We start from the raw sequence: 4,878 nt of genomic DNA on the forward strand, positions 1-4,878 counted from the left end.
AAAGTTATACTACAGTAGAAACAATTCAAAAACAAAATATGAATTGGTTTGCAACAGTACTTAGAGTAGTGATTTGCTTTATAATACTAACGGATCTTACCAAGTTTTCTGTTGAAGTTTTGTGTGGATGAAGTGTTCGATGATCGAGAAGGTCTCGATGTGAGGAGAAGAAGGAGAGGCAAGAGCTCAAGCTTGGGGATGCCCAAGGCACCCCAAGTAAATATTCAAGGATACTCAAGCGTCTAAGCTTGGGGATGCCCCAGAAGGCATCCCCTCTTTCTTCAACAAGTATCGGTATGTTTTCGGATTCGTTTCATTCATGTGATATGTGGAAATCTTGGAGCGTCTTTTGCATTTAGTTTTCATTTTTCTTTTATGCACCATGCTGGTATGAGATAGTCCTTGGTTGATTTATAGAATGCTCTTTGCACTTCACTTATATCTTTTGAGTATGGCTTTATAGAATGCTTCATGTACTTCACTTGTATCTTTTGAGTATGGCTTTATAGAATGCTTCATGTGCTTCACTTATATCATTTGAAGTTTGGATTGCCTGTTTCTTTACATACAAAACCGCCATTTGTAGAATGCTCTTTTGCTTCACTTATATTTGTTAGAGCATGGGCATATCTTTTGTAGAAAGAATTAAACTCTCTTGCTTCACTTATATCTATTTAGAGATATGACAGGAACCGGTCATTCACATGGTTAGTCATAAAATCCTACATAAAACTTGTAGATCACTGAATATGATATGTTTGATTCCTTGCAATAGTTTTGCGATATAAAGATGGTGATATTAGAGTCATGCTAGTGGGTAGTTGTGGATTAGTAGAAATACTTGTGTTGAGGTTTGTGATTCCCGTAGCATGCACGTATGGTGAATCGATATGTGATGAAGTCGGAGCATGATTTATTTATTGATTGTCTTCCTTATGAGTGGCGGTCGGAGACAAGCGATGGTCTTTTCCTACCAATCTATCCCCCTAGGAGCATGCGCGTAGTACTTTGTTTCGATGACTAATAGATTTTTGCAACAAGTATGTGAGTTCTTTATGACTAATGTTGAGTCCATGGATTATACGCACTCTCACCCTTCCATCATTGCTAGCCTCTTCGGTACCCCGCATTGCCCTTTCTCACCTAGAGAGTTGGTGCAAACTTCACCGGTGCATCCAAACCCTGTGATACGATACGCTCTGTCACACATAAGCCTCATTATATCTTCCTCAAAACAGCCACCATACTTACCTATCATGGCATTTCCATAGCCATTCCGAGATATATTGCCATGCAACTTCCATCATCATCATATACATGACTTGAGCATTTATTGTCATATTGCTTTGCATGATCGTAAGATAGCTAGCATGATGTTTTAATGGCTTGTCCGTTTGATGTCATTGCTATGCTAGATCATTGCACATCCCGGTACACCGCCGGAGGCATTCATATAGAGTCATATCTTTGTTCTAGATATCGAGTTGTAATATTGAGTTGTAAGTAAATAAAAGTGTGACGATCATCATTATTAGAGCATTGCCCCAGTGAGGAAAGGATGATGGAGACTATGATTCCCCCACAAGTCGGGATGAGACTCCGGACTTTATGAAAAATAAAAGAGGCCAAAGAAGCCCAAATAAAAAAAGAGGCCAAAGAAGCCCACCAAAAAAAATAAAAAAATGAGAGAAAAAGAGAGAAGGGGCAATGTTACTATCCTTTTACCACACTTGTGCTTCAGAGTAGCACCATGTTCTTCATAGAGAGAGTATCCTATGCTTTCACTTTCATATACTAGTGGGAATTTTCATTATAGAACTTGGCTTGTATATTCCGATGATGGGCTTCCTCAAATGCCCGAGGTCTTCATGAGCAAGCAAGTTGGATGCACCCCCACTTAGTTTCAGTTTGAGCTTTCATATACTTATAGCTCTAGTGCATCTGTTGCATGGCAATCCCTACTCCTCGCATTGACATCAATTGATGGGCATCTCCATAGCCCGTTGATTAGCTGCGTCGATGTGAGACTTTCTCCTTTTTGTCTTCTCCACACAACCTCCACCATCATATTCTATTTCCACCTATAGTGCTATGTCCATGGCTCATGTTCATGTATTGCGTGAAAGTTGAAAAGGTTTGAACATCAAAAGTATGAAACAATTGCTCGGCTTATCATCGGGGTTGTGCATGATGTGAATATTTTGTGTGGTGAAGATGGAGCATAGCCAGACTATATGATTTTGTAGGGATAACTTTCTTTGGCCTTGTTATTTTGAAAAAACATGATTGCTTCATTAGTAGGCTTGAAGTATTATTGTTTTTATGTCAAATGATAGACTATTGCTTTGAATCACTCGTGTCTTAATATTCATGCCATGATTAGACATATGATCAAGATTATGCTAGGTAGCATTCCACATCAAAAATTATCTTTTTATCATTTACCTACTCGAGGACGAGCAGGAATTAAGCTTGGGGATGCTGATACGTCTCCGTCGTATCTATAATTTTTTATTGTTCCATGCCAATATTATTCAACTTTCATATACTTTTGGCAACTTTTTATACTATTTTTGGGACTAACATATTGATCCAGTGCCCAGTGCCAGTTCCTGTTTGTTGCATGTTTTATGTTTCGCCGAAACCCCATATCAAACGGAGTCCAAACGGGATAAAAATGGACGGAGAATTATTTTGGAATATTTGTGATTTTTGGGAAGTAAAATCAACGCGAGACGGTGCCCGAGGTGGCCACGAGGGTGGGGCCCACGCCCACTCCAGGTGGGCGCGCCCCCACCCTCGTGGGCCCCTCGTAAGGTGGTTGATGCTCTACTTTGGTCGCAAGAAAGCTAATTTTTGGAAAAAGATCTGGGCGAAGGTTTCAATCCAATCGGAGTTACGGATCTCCAGATATAAAAGAAACGATGCCAGGGCAGAATCGGAGAACGCAGAAACAGAGAGACAGATCCAATCTCGGAGGGTCTCTCGCCCCTCCCACGCCATGGAGGCCAAGGACCAGAGGGGAAACCCTTCTCCCATCTAGGGAGGAGGTCAATAAAGAAGAAGACGAAGGGCCCCCCTCTCCCCTTCTCTTCCGGTGGCGCCGGAACGCTGCCGTGGCCATCATCATCACCGTAATCTTCACCAACAACTTCACCGCCATCATCACCAACTCTTCCCCCCTCTATGCAGCGGTGTAACCCCTCTTTTACCCGCTGTACTCTCTACTTAAACATGGTGCTCAACGCTATATATTATTTCCCAATGATGTATGGCTATCCTATGATGTTTGAGTAGATCCGTTTTGTCCTATGGGTTATTTGATGCTCAAGATTGGTTTGAGTTGCATGTTTTATTATTGGTGCTGTCCTATGGTGCTCTCCGTGTCGCGCAAGCGTGAGGGATTCCCGCTGTAGGGTTTGCAATATGTTCATGATTTGCTTATGGTGGGTGGCGTGAGTGACAGAAGCACAAACCCGAGTAAGTAGGTTGTTTGCGTATGGGATAAAGAGGACTTGATGCTTTAATGCCATGGTTGGGTTTTACCTTAATGATCTTTAGTAGTTGCGGATGCTTGCCAGAGTTCCAATCATAAGTGCATATGATCCAAGTAGAGAAAGTATGTTAGCTTATGCCTCTCCCTCAAATAAAATTGCAATAATGATTACCGGTCTAGTTATCGATTACCTAGGGACAAATAACTTTCTCGTGACAAAAGTCTCTCTACTAAAACTAATTTAGTTGTGTCTTTATTTAAACAGCCCCTAGCTTTTTATTTACGTGCTCTTTATTATCTTCCAAACCTATCCAAAAACACCTACAAAGTACTTCTAGTTTCATACTTGTTTCCGGTAAAGCGAACGTCAAGTGTGCGTAGAGTTGTATCGGTGGTCGATAGAACTTGAGGGAATATTTGTTCTACCTTTAGATCCTCGTTGGGTTCGACATTCTTACTTATCGAAAGAGGCTACAATTGATCCCCTATACTTGTGGGTTATCATGGTGTCATGCGGTAACAATGGAGATCATGATAGTACTTTGGAGATGGAGATTAAAAGCACAAGATGATGATGGCCATATCATGTCACATATTTTGATTGCATGTGATGTTTATATTTTATACGTCTTATTTTGCTTAGTTCGGCGGTAGCTTTATAAGATGATCCCTTACTAAAATTTCAAGGTGTAAGTGTTCTCCCTGAGTATGCACCGTTGCGACAATTCTTCGTGCCGAGACACCACGTGATGATCGGGTGTGATAAGCTCTACGTTCACATACAACAGGTACTAGCCAATTTTGCACACGCAGAATACTCGGGTTAAACTTGACGAGCCTAGCATATACAGATATGGCTTCGGAACACTAGAGACCGAAAGGTCGAGCGTGAATCATATAGTAGATATGATCAACATAGTGATGTTCACCATTGAAAACTACTCCATCTCACGTGATGATCGGACATGGTTTAGTTGATTTGGATCACGTGATCATTTAGATGACTAGAGGGATGTCTATCTAAGTGGGAGTTCTTAAGTAATATGATTAATTGAACTTTAAATTTATCATGAACTTAGTCCTGGTAGTATTAGCATATCTATGTTATAGATCAATACCTCGCGTTTAGCTCCCCTCTTTTATTTTTGATATGTTCCTAGAGAAAAATACATTGAAAGATGTTAGTAGCAATGATGCGGATTGGATCCGTGATCTGAGGATTATCCTCATTGCTGCACAGAAGAATTATGTCCTTGATGCACTGCTAGGTGACAGACCGATTGCAGGAGCAGATGCAGACGTTATGAACGTTTGGCAAGCTCGATATCATGACTACTTGATAGTTTAGTGCACCATGATTTACGGTTTAGAATCGGGGCTTC

The sequence above is a fragment of the Aegilops tauschii genome, chromosome 2 (genome assembly GCF_002575655.3).
Source record: "Aegilops tauschii subsp. strangulata cultivar AL8/78 chromosome 2, Aet v6.0, whole genome shotgun sequence".
Taxonomy (NCBI): Eukaryota; Viridiplantae; Streptophyta; class Magnoliopsida; order Poales; family Poaceae; genus Aegilops; species Aegilops tauschii.